Genomic DNA, 17572 nt, shown 5'->3' with positions numbered 1-17572 from the left:
CCTGCAGGCTCACTCAAGATGTCCTTCTCATCATAGTGACATCAACATTTTACTTCTGAATCCATCTTACCACATTAATAATATTCCTAACATCCTGACATTCTCCTTGAAAATTCTCCTGTAAACCTTATGTGTTTTCCACATACATTTAGGCATTTGCATAACCTTTTAGTATACAAAACCAGATTTTTATAGGGCCTCAGATTTTAGTCCACATTGAATAATGTCAGCTTCCTAATATTGTGTGAACTTATATAAGTATGTCAAAACTATGAATCTCTTAAACTGGAATATTTTAGTGATCATCAGTAATAACAGATCTGAAGCATTTTTAAAAATTCTGCAGGTGACTTTTGTTCCTAGCCTCTTTGCATCAAATGGAATAATATGATGAAAGTGTTTCCTGTCTGCTATAGCTGGAAGAATGGTTGTAGCCTAATCAGGTAGTAGAGGACATTTGTGATGCATGATTATAAATACATTAACATAATTTACACAACCATGTTGTATTGCATTCAGAAGGAATATAATGGCTTATGGAATTTCCGATAGGTGGGACTGTTCTCTGCCAGAAAGTGCTGACTAGACAGAATTAAAATATTTCAGAAGAAAATGATAAATTTGTAGAAAGTGTGCTACAGGTTAGACAGAATTTCACCAAAGTTTTACTTCAGAGTATCAAACTAGTTCTGATCATTATATGTCTGTGATTATTAATACTAAAACAGTGTTTCTTGATAGCCCTCTCTAGACGGAGTGAGGTAACACTCACAGCTCTGTCTTGGTAATTATAAAAATATTTATAGGTATGTGCAGCTGTCAGGCTCTGTTAGTCCAAAACTTCTCTTTGCCCTTGAGTATCTTTGCTTTTGTTGCTGGTGATTCTTGTCATATGGTGATTGGAAAAAAAAAAATCCAATGTGTGTGGTTTTTTTCCCCATTCATCAATGAATGATCTCTCTTGCCTAATTTAGGTGCTCTATATCCTTGAAAATCCTTGAGATTTAACATAGTATATTCTTTCTGCTCACACAGAGCACTTTTTATGTAATCACACTTTTTATGTAATCATCTGGTGGAAACCACCTTGCGCAAACTCAGAACTGAAAATCATAAACTACTACAATAAAGTCTTACAGTTAAGCTCTACCATCAGGAGCACGAAACAATTGTATTATCTGTTGACTATCACAGAGAAGAAACAGCAATAATCACCATTTGTAGTCTACAGGTGTTACTGGCTGAAATGACGGTTGGCTCCACATAGCAATAGAATATGAAAAATTAGAAATTATATACTCTTTAGAATCTTGGAATTTTAACATATTTTAAAAATAGTTTAGCTTATTTAATAAAAAGTTATGATTTACTGTGTTAATAATTCAACTATTCTCACTTTTGAATATAATAGATATAAAATGTATATGGATATTGTGCCAGTTTTATGGGACCATATGTGCATGAAAATGATTGTATTAGAAGTTAACCTAATTAAGCGATATAATACTCATGAAAACAGAAGGAGGAGAAAAAAGGAATCTTGATTTATTGTTGCATTGTATCAATTTAATCTCCTAAGATAATCAGGGGGAGGGGGAGGTCTAATGTAGGTTTCTAATTTCTATCTATAATAACTTTGCTCTTAAGTCTGGACATGGGACACATGTTAAGACATTGATGGGGTGTGCTACTGAAGCTCTGCTCCACATTCCTGCCTGTATGCAATGGCTCCTACAGGCCACTGGAAGACTGGCATTAATTAGTGGAATCTCAGTTGAGTGCATAGGAGACTGTACTTTTCAACTTTCTTGTTGACCATCTTTTTCCTTTGGAAAAAGACTTTTGGGGAATGTTCTTGTGAGAATTTTTTGGCTAAATCATTTCAGCAGCCTACAGGTTTCTGCAAAACTGATGATGACCTTTGGGAACACAGTTTTCGCATTGTTTGTGTCTAACCTTGTGAAATAAAGAGGACAAGCGTGAGTAGAGGTAGTGACTTTCAGAGCTTTCTTTTGTGACCATCAAGCCTTCTGTGAATCTTTTAGAAGGATTTGGACCCCAATCAGAGAGTATCAACTTCAAGGGCAATTGTAGAAATTTGCTTTGATTATGATATGATCTGAGATATTAGTTGCTAGGCCAGTTCCTATTAGCCATGCCATCGTGCTGCGTGAACCTTCTCTCTCTTCCTCTCTGCCTTACTTCCCTTCATGTAAAATCCCGTTAGGAACAGCCTTTTGTTTCACAGAAGATCGTAAGAAAAACTAACTATAACACTTAAATGAAGATGTACAGTGTTCTATTAAAGGACAAGCAATTGTTATGTGCTGATATTTGAGAAATTTAAATGTATCTTTAGAAGAAAGTAGTGAAAATAGCATTACAGAGTCAAAGATCAACATCATCAAAATAGGAAACTGTGGTGGCATTTGAGACTAGTGCACCTAGAGTTCATTATCCATTTTTTTTTTTGTCCTCTCTATTGTTCTGTCTAAATATTTTCTAAAGGGAAGGAATGATGAACTTCATATTTTTGAGTGGGTAGCAGAGAAAAATGAGGAGGCTCGTGGCAGGAACGGTTATCTTAGTCTATTACGTGGGAAAATATTCATATGTTCAAGAAATCTCAGTAATATAATTGATTGTTTTCTGTGTTGCCTGGATATCAATTTAGCTTTCTAAATACTAGTATATTTGCTGTTGCACAGGGGTGCGTGTCATTTTTGGGAGAAAGAAAAGGTATGGTCCTTTCATTAGCATAAACAGATTCATGTTTCTCCAAATTCAGGATGTAGACATTTTCTGTAATTAGATTATTAATGCTCTCTTAATGAATGGTTTTGTTAGCTCCAAATACGCACAGGCCATCATGAGAGGTGTCATCTCTAATATCACCCTTGTTGAGCAAGGAAGATGGACCCACAAACATCCCTGAAGCCAGTGAGGACTGTGTCCCCATTCTTTTTGAACCGTCTGTATCTGGCAAATAATTTTGATACCTGGTAGGGTTGACAGTCCTAAAATCTAACCTGAACAAAGTTTTTCCTTTCACAGTTACAAGTTGGAGAGATACTGAATGCCAAGATTATTAGTAGGTTCAAATGTTTTATTACTGTAAATTGTACCCTCGCAGTAGGTAAATCCAATTTCATTAATATTTAGAAATTTATGTGTAAACTGCATGATGCTATATGAAGAAAGTGGTTAGCAAACATTCTTTTTATGGTAAGAAAGGGGAACATAAACAATTTCTATTCATGTTAACTGAAGGATCATTTTCAAGGTTTTCCTTGAAGCAATAGCAACAAATGTGTCTGCTGTCTGTTGTGTAAAACTCTAATATGCTTTCTTATGGTCACTTGCTTTGATTGAAGAGGAATTGCCAGAGCTGAGAGGGCATAATGAATGTTATTACAGAGAGGGTTTTAAGCACAGAGAAAAGAATAAAAAATAAAGTCCTTATGTGAGCCCTTAGTACGTGAGGTCTGCCTATTACTTCTACAACAGTTGAGTGAGCATACATGAGAGCCATTTATAATGTGTATTGCTGTGTGTCTGCTCTGATTGCATACTTTGATGATGGGTTAATTGGATGGTGTCAAGGAGGGCAGTCCCGGTCATGTAAAGAGACTGGCAGGATGTGATGGTAGCAGTCAGTACTTCATTACTTAGAAACAAAATCAGAAATTCTTCATCTTAAAGGCAGAAACTACTGAGCAGTTCAAGAGCAAACAGTTTAATGTGTGACAGTTTATGAGGTAAGGAGGTTTTATGCTAACAGAGCTTCACTTAACCCTGCGACAATGTTTCACCCTTGATCTTTCTGTGGTATCAGAGCAGACAGACCAGTCCTACCATGACACGTCCAGGGAACTCTCCTGCTTTCCTTAAAACCAACCTTTTTACTCTTCCTGTATAAATCATTATATTCATGACACAGTGCTTGTGACGGAAAATAGCCATAGGGTGCAGGTGCCCCGGTGCTGGCAGTGGGGGGCTGCAGGGGCGGCCTCCGTGAGCAAGGCCAGAGGCTGCCCCGTGCTGGGCGCGACCGGTTCCAGCCGGTTCCACAACGGCCCCACAACAGGGCACAGCTGAGCCCCTCAGTGAAAACTGTGGCGCCTCTGTGAGAGCGTATGTAAGAAAAGGAAAAATGCCGCATAGGCAGTGAAGAGTGAGGGAAAAAAGTGTGAGAATCAGCCCCGTGAACACCAAGGTCAGAGAAGGAGGAGGGGGAGGAGGCGGCGGCGCTCTGGGCGTCGGAGCAGATTCCCCTGCAGCCCATGGAGAATCCGCACAGGAGCAGGTTCTCCTGACAGGAACTGTGGCCCACAGAGGACCCACACTGGAGCAGGGGAAAAGTGTGAGGAGGAAGAGAGGAACTGTTATGAACTGACCATAAAGCCCATTTCCCACACCCCTGCACCACTCGGGGAGGCGGGGGAGCAGGTAGAGGAGTCAGGAATGAAGAAGAGAAGTTGAGACTGGGAAACAGGGTGGGGAGGTGCTGTTTTAATTTTGGTCTTTGATTCTCACCATCCAAATCTATTTTAATTGTCAATAAATTAAATTAATTTTCCCCAAGTTGAACATGTTTTGCCCATGAGAGTAATTGGCAAGTGATCTCCCTGTTTTTGTCTTGACCCATGAGCTTTTTCATCTTATTTTCTTCCTGTCCTGTTGAGGAAGGGGAGTGAGAGAGTGGCTTGATGGTCATCTGGCAGCCAGCGAAGGTCAGCCCACCATCCTGTACATTGTAGCTGCCTCAGCTAATACCGGTGCTGCTATTAGACTTCTTATTTTCTCAAATCCTTTACCAAGATCTGTGTGTAAGCATAAGGAGATAACAAATAGCACTGCCAGTCTTTCTTTTATCATCTGGTTCAATGGTCATCATATAAATGGGATTTATTTCCAGTGTTGGGTATGGTTTTTTTTTTTTTCCACTCTTTGCCTCCCCATTCCCCCACACCATCCATTAGGGAAAAGAAAAGAAAAAATTTTGAAAAGTGTCATTGCTGTGTTCTATGGGACAATTTGGGCTTTGTGTCTCTGTTTTCACCTGTAGATTGAGTTCACTAGCTGAGGACTATTTTCCGTGATGTGTTTTCCTTCATGTAATATAGTTACTGCTCCTCAGAGGAGAATTGTCTAAGGAAAATAAGAATCACATAGACTACAAAGTTCATCAGTATTTTTTTTCCCCTGAATCAGAACATTTTGGGTATAACTCAATATTTCTCACTTTACAGGTATTTCATCTTTTTGGTGAAAACCATTCTTCTACAGAAAATTCCAGCAAGCTGAGCATGTTGGGAAGTGCCCGGGAAGACCCTGTTGCTGTCAGGTCTGGAATGGGTGCTGCCACACTGATACCTGGATGCTCAACCCCACCATCTCAGATGTGCCCATACCCACAAGGGAAAAATGCCTCCCTTCCTGATCCTCCTGGTAACAGAAGGAGGATTGGCCATGAGGTAAGGTCACAACAACAGCTTGGGATTATTATCCTGGTCCAACAGCTACTCCTGGGCAATGCTGATTATATCATTGATGTACCTTTCTATCTCTTTTCCTATTTCTTGACACATTTTTCGCCACCTTTGTCCCTCTCTTTCTCTGGCCTGATCTCCTCCCATATAAACAACCTGCCCTAATTACTTCTTCCCTATTAGTCTTAGTTTGCTACATCTGTATCCAGGTTTGGTGCTTCTGATACCATTACCTAGGTAATCTTGGCTTCATACACTATTACCGACACAGTTATGCAGGTGCTTTTTGCCATGCAAGATTTTGCTCCTCAAAGGGTCCCCAGTACTCCCTTTCAGTTACCTGTAAAGTTTGGCCATTTCATACATAACTCCACCTAAACCACCAGTGAAATGCTGCCATGCCCATGGCGCTATCTTTAAATTTTGTCAGCTTCTCATCCTGTTATCTGTCATGTCTAGTAACTTCTCATGGCATGTCTAGTATCTTCTCACATTATGCTCAGCTAGGTGCACCTCAGCCCAGGGCATGGGCAGCAGCCCTGTCACCTGCCCACAGCCCTAACTGAACAGCAGCCAGGTGCTGACTGTCACTACCCAGATGTGTAAGGTATTAGAGTTCTCTGTTTCTAACCTGTTAGGCTTTTTGAACTGCCATCAGCTTCCAAAGACATGTGTGCAAGCATAGAAAAAGAAGAGAGGTCATAGTATATTTTTAATATTTTTAATGAAATAGAATATTGGATGTACAGACTACAGTCATGTTAGAAGATTTGGTGCTGATGTCAATGTAAGTAAAAAAAATTGAGGAAGGGCAAACCATCTCGAGTTCAAAGTTTTAAATGTTCAGCAAAATGAACAGGAACAAATTTTCAGAAGCAATGACCCATAAATGGGTCAAATTTCAAGACAGGCTTCGTCCCCTGCAACAGAGTTATTTTACAAATCTTACTACTTATTTTACTGCTTTCATACATGCTCGGTTCTTCTGAAAATATGGTTTAAATGGTCTTTGGAGCATCCTCTATAACCCATAGGAAATAGGAAACTTCCAGACTGAAAGTTTTAAAAGACTGCTTTTACTATCATTTTCAGTAGTAGTGAATGTCAGTATTCAATCTTGGCTTCCTCTAGCTGGCCAATGCCAGTTTAGTTTCTTATCAGCTTTTCTATTTTTATAACTTATTGGATTTGGATGAGTATTTAAGATTACATGTGAATTTTTCCATTTTACCTTGCATTCAAGAAACCATGCAATTTTTGTTACCTGTCCAGTTGTTAGGGATTTTTCATTGAATCAGGCTTTGGGAAACTCAAGCTTATATAAAGACAAAAGGATGGCATAAACCAAACAAAAAGCAGCATTAGAGATTTTGGAAAACCTAATTTTAACTCCCAAATGCCTCTATCTGGTGGCTGTTGGTGGTGATTTTTGCTTACTTATTTGTTTGTTTGTTTAAGATTAGATTTAATTTTAGATTTGAGGCCCAGATCCAAATGATTCCTCTCATAGCAACCCCAAAACTTTCAGTCTGAAGAAGGTGGAAGTACAAAGAGAACAAACTTCTGGTGGTATTTGCTTAGGCTGCTCTTTCCTCATCTGCCACTTATCTGCTTCTGCCAGAATTTACCATTGTTTAATTTCATTTAATAAGTGGTTTTGGTAAGGCCTGGAACACAGAAGTTACCTGTATTCTCTATAAAACTCAATATTTTACATGCATTGATTATTGCTCCTTCTGCTTCCTTTGCTTTCCATAGGAAATAATTTCAAATACTTAATGTATGACTATGTGAATGTCTTTTCAAACCTTTGATTATTCTCTGAGCCCCTTCAGTTTTGCAATAACCTTCCTTAAAGTGACCAGAACAGTGTTTGAGGCACTACTAAAATCACTGATGTATTAAAAGATAAGCATAAGTTTTGATATTATATTCTGTCCTATTCTTTGGTCAACCTAACATTTCTTTGTTTTATGATTTCTTTACACATTGAAGAGAAATTTTCACTGAGTTGTCCACAGTGATACTTCTGTCCCTTTCTTGTATTGATTTTTGTGACTAGACAATTCTAATTGCTGTAAAATGGATTTAAATTTTTCTGTAAAATGTATTTAAATTTTTCTCTTTCTTACTCTGCGTGTCTGGACTTGCAACTTCCACTTCCATTGTGTGGCCTTTCCCTGCAAAATGAGGAGTCTATGATATCAAAACATTTCTCAAGATTACAGAGATTACATCAAAACATTTGGTGGAAACCAGGTCTGGCAGGAAATCTGGCCAGATTGCATAGTTTCTAGCCAGCCTTTTCGGCTGCAACAGTGCCAGGTTAGTGAGCTGCCATGTAGCTCTTCCCAGAGTTTTCAGGCTGTTTTGATCCTATGAACCTTTCCTTTAGGAGACTGGATGTTGCAAGTTCTACTCTCCCAGGTTGCCCAGTTTGGCTGTCCCAGCTGCAAGCTGAGCTGACAGTTCCCTTATGGACCTGCATCTTATGCTGCCATATGGTGGAGAGTGGCTGCTGGGTTGCCTGACACTGTGCCCACCAAACACTTCATCTTACAGCGTGTCTGGCAAGCAATATTCCAATACCGGTAATTCACCCCTCCTTTCTCTCCCATCTCCACAGTAAATTGCTGACAGGTTTCTAAGGGATATTTTGAAGTAGAAGAGACCAACCACTTCAAAGTGCTAAACAATTAGCCCCTTGAAAAAAGCAGGTCAACATTTTTCTTGGTTGGAAAACTAGTTTTTTGAGAAAACCTCTGAACCTTTCACAGATTTTCTGGAAGGCTTAATCTGGAAGATCACCTGGTTCTCTTTCATGTTGTATTTCACGTCCTAAGAAATCTAAGGTTCCTGAAACTATTTTACTAGTTGTACCTTATTTGATCATCATATGCCAGATATTTTATTTCTCTTAATTAGCCACATAACTGTTTGCTAGGCTCATATGTAAAACTCTCATATGTCATATTGACGTGTGTTATATGTCACATATAATTCCATAATTCTATGGATTATTTGCACAGTTTTTAAAAACTAGAACACAGTATTCATTATTTCCCAGTCCTCTCAAACAGTGGCAGTTCAGTAGTGATGTTGAGTGAATTATGAAGTAACCTTGCCTACGTGGGAGGATAGTGCAGTTTTAAGGATGAAAAAGAGAATTGCACAAAAAATTTGGAAGGTGGAGGACGGCTGAGGCTCTTGAGACATAATTCACATGATAGGGCTCTCAAGCTGAATGACAGCAAGGAAAAAGTTTGCTTAGGGAGAATGCTATGAGTAATATTTGTGAGCCTTATGGGAATAAGTGGACCGGACCCTAAATACTTGTAAATGAATGTTCTGATGGGTTTCTTGCCTATTGCAAAGGTATTTTATGTATTTCATTGTGTAAAAGGCTATGGTATTCCTGGAAAACATTTATTAAGGAGGAGGGGAGGTGTCATCTACAAAAAATATAAGCAAATGGGCCAGCTGCTGATTTCTCTCTTGCTGAGGCAGGAAGGTGGTGTAGAAATGCATCAGTCCTAGCACACTTGTGAAAATATCCCAAAGTATTCAAATATACCTTAGAGCCATTTGATGTTTATCTTACTTGAATTCTAGAACTGTAGACTCTACTTAGAATTTGTAGTTTTCAAATGACTGGGATAATGTGAAAAGTTATGTCATTTTTCAGGCAAAATGCTGGGATTTTTAGTGGTGTATTAATCTCAGGAATGGAAATGTCAATTTTATTTAAGTGAATTCTCTTTGACCTCCCCTCTTCCTGCTTTGACTTCATACTGTCAGGTTACAAAATTCAGCATGATACATTGTGCTAGCAGCAATGGTTAATATAATAAACAAGAAACCTATCAAATATATTTAATTGGGGCACACTTCAAGGAAACCTCATAGAATCACTGCATAACTGGTGTGTGAGTTAGCCACTTCTAGACTAGATTTAGATGAAAGTAATTAACACCACTGTCCTATTTTTCACAATTGATTTTCTAGGGTTTTGAACCAAAAAAAAAAAAAAAAGGCAGGCAAGCAAGCAAAGAATATATTATATTTCATATTACCTTGGAAATCAGGCCTAACAGTTTAAATGTCAAATAGGTGTATGACTAGGTTTTATTATCCTCCAACCATTGCACATTTTAATTGATTTGACTTTTTGGAGATAAACGCCTTGGGTTACATATAGCACAAAGCATAACACAACATAATGCAATTTCATAAAGGATCTTTTGTAATTGCTTATCACACATGGCTGTGCATGATAGATAGAAACAATAAAAGAATAAATGAAAAATATTTAAGCCAAACAATGTTATCAAAATAGTATTTTGGCTGCTTCTGAAATGTTGATTTTTCTTCTTGCAATATGTCCAGACCTGAAGACTGAGAAAACATCAGTCTCTTTGCAATGCATTAGAAACTGTGGGATAGAATTGATAAAGAGCTTACTTTCCACAGATTTAAAATCAATAGTGGGGACTTTAGAGAAGACAACTGCTGGCTGCTGCAGAGGGTGTAAGGTGCTCTTCCAAGTGCCTGAGCAAGGTCATATTTAACAAGTGAATTTTTACTTTACATCTTGGTTTTTACTGAGTCATTGTAAGGAAAACAGTTACAAAGCATCTCTTTAACTTAATGCAAATACATAACCTATAAATGGTTGTTGCGGTTTAATCTGGCACGCAGCCAAACACCACGCAGCCGCTCACTCACTCCCCCCACCCCCCAGTGGGACGGAGAGAGAATTGGAAGGGTGAGAGTGAGAAAAACTCGTGGGTTGAGATAAAGACAGTTTAATAGAACAGAAAGGGAAAATAATAATGATAATGATAAAATATACAAAATGAGTGATGCACAATGCAATTGCTCACCACCCGCGCTGACCGATAACCAAGTAGCAATCGGTACTTCCTGGATCACACCTACCGTTCATATACTGAGCATGACTCACATGGTATGGAATACCCCATTGGCCAGCTGGGCTGGCTGTCCTGATTATGTTCCCTCCCATCTTGTGTACCTAGCTCAGAGTAGGCATGGGAGCTGTCCTTGGACTAGGAGGGCACTTAGCAACAACTGAAAACATCAGTGTGTTATCAACATTCTCCTCGTACTAAATCCAAAACACAGCACTAGGAAGAAATTTAACCCTATCCCAGCTGAAACCAGGACAATGGTTTAACTTAAGAATCAGGTAAGTCATAAGGAACTAACTTGAAAAAAACATTTACTTACATATAACATAGAATTTAAGATTTGTGTTTCAGAATCAAACTTCAATCTGTACATCTGGATAGCTGCCCAGATGTGGCTGTATGTGGCTGGACGGTAATAAGCCTTCATTCATTCCTAAAACCTAAGCCATACATATTAAAGTATAATTAAAAAATTTACCTCTCACCATGTTTTCATCCCTTTGTGACCTGGGCTTTCTAGTATCAGTAGTTCACAAAATACCCTGTTCTGTATGGATGAATGACCAGTCCTCCACTTTCTGGAGTCTGTGGTAACAGAGACCCTAGAATAAACTGAATTGTTGTTGGTTACTATACTTTCATCTCATCTTGTCCCACCTAGTGCTGAGGAATCCTTTCCTTCCCTTTAAAGAGAACCTGGAAATCAGGAGGTCAAAATAAGGTCCAAAAGCCATACAGAAGCAGAGAAGCTCCATGCAGAGAGCCCTGTCATTTAGATGGATCCTCATTACAGCCATGGATTGTTATGCACACATTATTATATGCAGTAGAGGCATCAACCCAAACTAGTGAAACCTCGGTGAAACCAATAGCTGCCACACTGTATTTTCTTCTCTGCACTGATCTGTCAAGGAATTTCCATTTTCTTGGACCTAGACCCCTAACAGAGGGTCTAGTTGTTTTGATAAGATCAGATTGTTCTGAAATACTGCTTACCATTTCTAATCTTTAGTTCAGCTCTGTGATATTTACTGCTGCATGCAGGAATGGAAAAGATGTTCTGCAGCCCTTTTTTGAGAAGGCAGAGGCAGATTCACGATGGGACAATTGACTGAGACATCTAATGAAGGTCCTGCTTTACAGACTATTATACATTCACGTGTCACTGGGCTCAGCACTGTAGCCAGACAGCTGCTGTGGTCAGTGTGCCTTTTGAAGAGTTCTGTAAGTGATTTGTAATCTGTCACAATGGTAAAAGGCTTTTAGAAGGGTAGAGAGAGAATTTTATTCCAAATGTAATTGTCTTCCTACCTATAACTATGGGTGAATGGACATATTCTCAGCCATGTTAATCTGGAGACATCCCTGCTGAACTGTTGTCATGATTTATTAATTTTTCCTTATATCAAAATGAGGAAACAGGTGTTGAGAACTGAAGTGGCTTTTCACACTCCTGAAAAGCTCTGTCCCTTACCACAGAGCTGTGCAGGTGGGAAGGGACCTTCAGGCATCTCTAGTCCAACCTCCTGCTCAAAGCAGGTCCAGGCTTTGTCCAGCTAGGCCTTGGGTACTTACTGCATGGAAGCTGCACTGCCTTTCTAAGCTACGTGTTCCCAGTGTTTGACCACCTCATTGTGAAAATGTTCTCATAACATAAATCAAAATTTCCTGTGTTGTAACTTATGTCCATTGTCTCTCATCCTAGCAATGTGCACTTTTGTGATGAGTCTGGATCCATCTTTTCTACATCTCTCATTGGTTAGTTGCAGACAGAAATGAAATCTCCCCATAGCCTCTTCTTAAGACTGCACAAACCCATTTGTCTCACCCTCTCCTCATGTGTCACATATTCCAGCCCCTAATCATCTTGATGGGCCTCCGCTGGTCTTGCTGCTGTACATCAATGTCAACTTTGTAGTGGGGAGGCCAAGACTGAACACAGTTCACCAGATGCAGTTTCATGAGTGCTAAATAGAAGGCAATAGTCACTTCCCTTGATCATCTGCCTACAGCCTTGGTCGCTGTAGGCAGATGAGTAGAGTATGTGGTCGGCCGCCTTTGCCACAGTGGCATGCTGCCAGCCCACGTTCAATTTGTTGTCCACCAAATTCCCCAGATCCTTTCCTGAAAAATGCCTGTCTTCCCCAGTGTATCCTGTTGCATGGAGTTATTTAGACCTTAGTGCAGGGCCTTACATTTGCTTTTGCTGGACTTCGTGAGAGTCCTGTCAGCCCATCTCCAGTCTATTGAGGATCCTGTGAATGGCAGCCCTCTGCCACACTGAGCACTCCCTCAAGTTGGTGTCATCCTTGAAATTGCTCAGAGTGTATTCTGTCTGAGTGTCCAGTTGGTTATAAAGACATTATAGAGTGTCCAGCTTGGGGGTGACCACTGAGGAGTGCCACCAGAAACTGGCTGCCAGTTATCATCCTTCAAGAGCTGCTGACGCTCTTGGGAGAATTCCTGGGCTAATAGCATGAGTAGCATAACTGATATGCCTACAGTCTGAGCAAGTTCTGAAGAACTGGATTTGTTCATCTGAAGGATGAATCTCCTCCTTTGCTGTCATTTAGCTCAGTTTTGTTTTTTTCCAGTAGCAATGGAAGTATGCATTTTGTCTTAAACAAAGACTACCACCTCCAGTGTGTGAAATGTATTCTTTGCATTGACAGATATTTAGTATCATAGGTCAAAATGACAAAACAGTTGTCGATTCCGACTCCAAGATGTAGGGTATCTTTTAACAAATTTTCAGTGTCTGTGAAAAACTCAAGACAATATTCCATATGGCAGTCTAATACACTGATACAGACCCCTTGCGAATGTTTATGGCAGCACATTTTCTATAGTTTGGTGGGGTTTTTTTGGCTTTATTTATCTATTTTTCTGGCACTGTAAGATGTCTAGCTTACTATCGTGTTCAGGCTCACCTAATTTTGTCTATTCTTGGGACATGTTAATTTCTAACTTGGGGACCTGCTTCACCATGGTTTACAATTCCTGCAGATGTCCTTAGCATTAATATGTGGTGTTCCTAAAATAGTGACAATAGTGAAACCATGTTCACCTGCTGTCACCTGACCCCACTTCTTATGCCTTATCTCCCGGGGCATAAGAACTCGTATACGTCATTTCACTTCTGTTTCTGGTCTCCATTATAAATACTAATTACTATCTCCTCTAAGGTGTCCAAGCTTTCTTTAAATAAGGGTGAGTGCAAAGTGATGGGTACTCCAGAATGATTGCCAATTGCTAGATCTTAACTGAGAAATATAGCTGAGGTCATAACTAATTCATATTAGCTACAGTTTAATTCAGGTAAGATGAGGACTTGTTCTTATAGCCAGTATTTTTTCTTGGTCCCTGAAGTACTAAAAGTAGGGAAGAAAAGGATTTGAATATTATAATTTTAGTTTTGTCCAGCTGATATATACATTAGTTGATAAGAGAAACTGACACACCAGTATACTGTCGTGCTTTCTTGTTGCTTACTGTGGTAAAGTCTCATTTTCTTCCGTTTTTGATGCAATACAGTTATTGTTCTTTAACCACAAGGCATTTGCTCTCCTTTCCTCTATTCTTTTAGAGACTCTGCTTTTTCAAGGCTAATGCCTGCTTTTAATCTTTGCATATTTTTTGCTAAGCATCTGATCGTGAGATATTTAAATCATGGGACCATTTTTAATGTATAAAGTTAAAGAAAATGAACTGTTTAGATCTCTTCCACCTAGCTTCTCATTTTGTTTGAGTTAGTTTGACTATTTGCATTCTAAGAGCAGATCTGGTATTTTTTTTCTCTGCTGTTTCCATTGCTCTTGTTAATTCTACTGCTTTGGGCCATGTTAAATTTGCTTTTGCCAGGAATCATCTTTGAAATCTCTCATTATTAACAGAGCATTCATTCTCTTAGTATGTCCTCTAGGACATTTCAAAATGGGCAATATTCCGTTAGTCTTTTAGGCTGTCAGATACACAGTTATAGTATCATACAGCTATAATATCATATTGCCTCTTCCTATCATGAAATATTTTACAATGATGTTGGTTTTGATACATACTACTCTTTTACAATCCTTTGCAGATCTTCTGAGGTTTTATCTCCTGGTTTCTGAGACTGCTACAAACTGCTTAAGACAGGGTAAGTTTAACACTTTATACGTTTAGGAAAATTGATTTATTTGTTCTCTGTAATGTTATGTGTAAAAAAAAATTGGCCCAGAGTTTCAATATATTGCTGCCAATCCTCATTTTCTGGATTGAACTGTTCATTTTTCCTACAAACTGCCACTCTTCTATTTTTTTTTTTGTTACCATATTTATTAAAGAAAACATCTAGTCTAAAAAAGCAACCTGTACTTACATTGATGAAAAGAAATTCCTGCTCTATTTCAGCAACATTAAAAATAGGGTAGGGGAAAAACTCTCTGTAATTAAACAGCAAATGAAGGTGGATTGGAGAATGGCTCCCTTATGTCTTGCTCTTGGTTCATTTCCTGAGACACTATCCGTTAACCATGTGGAATATTTTGCTCTGGGTGCCACAGGGCAGTCAGCCAGTGTGCCTGGTAGTTTATATGTATTTTGTATGTCATTTTTTGCAGCATGAACTAGAAACTTGCTACGTGGGCCTAATATGTATATTTATTTTCTCTTTTGCAAAAGTCATTGAGATAGATTTCAGCTTCTCTGGAGCAGTTGATGTTTTCTTTCTATTCTGAGTGCAACACATTAGTTTGCTTGGAGCTATGAATGTCCATAGTTTTGTTTTATAGGACAATATCAAGCTGTGCAATGTGCTGCCTTTAGGTCTGCCAACTGCTAGGCAGATAACCAATTAACAAAACCCTCAGTCTGGTGGCTAAATGCAGTCCTGTGAACAAAAGCAGCTGAGACTCAAATACAACTCTTACAGTCTCTAGGTAGCAGCTAAAGACCAAGAGCGCAAAAAGGAACCTTGTGCGATAAGATAAGAACCGTTATCTGCATGCAAAACTTGGTATATTATTTCCTCGTTCATCCAAAATTATCATTAAAATAATCATTTGCAGTAGGGGTGTGACTTAGGAGTCTGTCTTCTCTGAATGAGGTGAGACTGAGATCTGGGCTTTGACCAGGCAAATTTCCTGACATGTCACCTTTCTAACAAATGAAGTGTTTGAATTTGGGGTATAGCAGGGGCTGGATACACCTCTCAGTTCACAGTTGCCACCAAGGCCAGTGCCACCTCTGCAGGCCTTCTTCCACACCCTGGCCTGATCTAATTGATTACCCAAATCTTATGTGATTTAAGGGAATCTCTTTGGCACAAGACTATTAGCTTTGTTAACAAAGCACCAGCTTAAGCCTCTGTGAGCTCTTCTCTGTCCCACTCCACTGGAGATCTCAGCTAACATGTTTGACTTTCCACCATAAAACAGAGGCAGAGGAAAATTCTCCTACTGGAGAGCTGACATCTACTGATGCCAGCAGCATGTCCTCTCATTTCTTTAAAAGTGATTTATATTAACCACTTGAAACTTCCATTTAAGCCTTCCATTATTAACATCTCTTCTGGCTCCCAGTCTCTCTGCTGTCTGATTTCCCACACTCTCCAGCTTTTATTTTGGGGGTTTTTATTCCTAATTAATAAGTAGGACCATTTTAACTATTGCAGGTTTACCTGATTTCAGCTGAGTTTTTCAGAGTGCAGTTGTGCTTTGTATCTTCAAAGTCTTACAGACAAGACTCTTCAAATGAGGGGTCTGGGTGGAAGGGGAGATGCTAACGGAGAGAATTGTAAATGCCAACGGGTGGAAGGGGAGATGCCAATGGGTGTAAGTGGAGATGCCGACAGAGAGAATTGGAAATGCCGACAGACATAAGGACAAATGACGAGGGACAGAAGTGGAAGTGCCGACGGAGAGAAGTGGAGGTGCCAACGGAGAGAAGTGGAAATGCTGATGGACGTAAGTAAAAATGCTGACAGACAGAAGTGGAAATGCCGACAGAAAAGTGGAAATGCTGATGGTCATAAGTGGAGATGCCGACGGAGAGAATCGGAAATGACAATGGACAGAAGTGGAGACGCGGACGCGTATAAGGGGAGATGATGTCGGGCAGAAGCGGAAATGCTGACAGACAGAAGTGGGAAAGCCGACAGGTGTAAGGGGGGATGCTGACGGACAGAAGTGGAAATGCCAATGGACAGAAGTAGAAATGCCAAACCTTAGCAGTGCTTACCCCTGCATGTTTACTTTTGACACAATTTATTTCTTTACATTAATTTCCAGTGTTTGTAGACATCAATAGTTTTATTTGCACTAGTATTAAGAGGAAAAGAAGTTCCAAGAATTATGCAAATTGAGGGCTACTTTCAGATCTGCCAAATATAACCTGTCTGGAACTCCAGAGAAATACAGCAGAACCGCTACCTTTGTTTTAAGATAGACACATAGCTGAAGAAGAAAGCTGTTTTGGTATTTGTCTGAGAATTCCAAAGAAGTCGAGTTCCTATGTCACTTAGTCTTTTTTCATAATTTTAATATCATCTTTGGTGTATCTTTTATCTAGTCATAGATAATGAATACTGACTGCCCAAATACGGTAAGAATTACTCAACACATATTTATTATTTATTAGAAGGAAAGATTTAACTATTTAAATGGTAAAATTGAAAAAGGCCAAATCTAAGACTGTGGTTTGTCAGCTTGTACAGAGAAAATCTTTTCAAGTTATTTATATTTTATATTGCTCTACTCAGCACTTTTTGAGGGTTAAATGTTTTGGAGATTTACGTGCAACAAACCTGGGCTCTTCCACTATCTCCCAAAGGCCTTTTTAGTGACCTTGCGCAAGTTCATGGCAAATAAATAATGGGATTGAACCTATTTTCCTCTTACAAAGGCAAGCAGTGTGGCTATATGTATAAATGTTTATATACTCATTTGAGATACTGCAATAAGAGAATCCTGTTGACCACAAAATGGCATTGTTTATTGGAGTGGATAAGACTGAATGATGAAGATGCTAACATTATCTACTCAATTTGCATACTTGTTAGTGTGACATAAACACAACACTTCCCATCAAATACACTCCTCCTGATATGAATCAAGCTCTTTTATTACAGTGTTCTACACTATTCATCAATCTGCCTTCCTGGCCTTGACTGCC

At 39.2% G+C, this 17572-nt stretch overlaps 1 long non-coding RNA gene across 1 annotated transcript in view; it reads left to right on the top strand.

The window, feature by feature from the left end:
* The window catches only part of LOC142085276 (uncharacterized), a 30165-nt gene extending 15606 nt beyond the window's left edge, over window positions 1–14559 (top strand). Inside the window, exons 3-4 of the long non-coding RNA XR_012674599.1 lie at window positions 5253–5477; window positions 14502–14559. This is a non-coding gene — a long non-coding RNA (uncharacterized LOC142085276). The remainder of the gene's footprint in view (window positions 1–5252; window positions 5478–14501) is intronic.
* The last annotated feature ends 3013 nt before the right edge of the window (window positions 14560–17572 follow it).

Source organism: Calonectris borealis, chromosome 8 (assembly GCF_964195595.1).
Source record: "Calonectris borealis chromosome 8, bCalBor7.hap1.2, whole genome shotgun sequence".
In the NCBI taxonomy this organism is placed as follows: Eukaryota; Metazoa; Chordata; class Aves; order Procellariiformes; family Procellariidae; genus Calonectris; species Calonectris borealis.
This window is presented reverse-complemented; position numbering and strand designations above follow the sequence as displayed.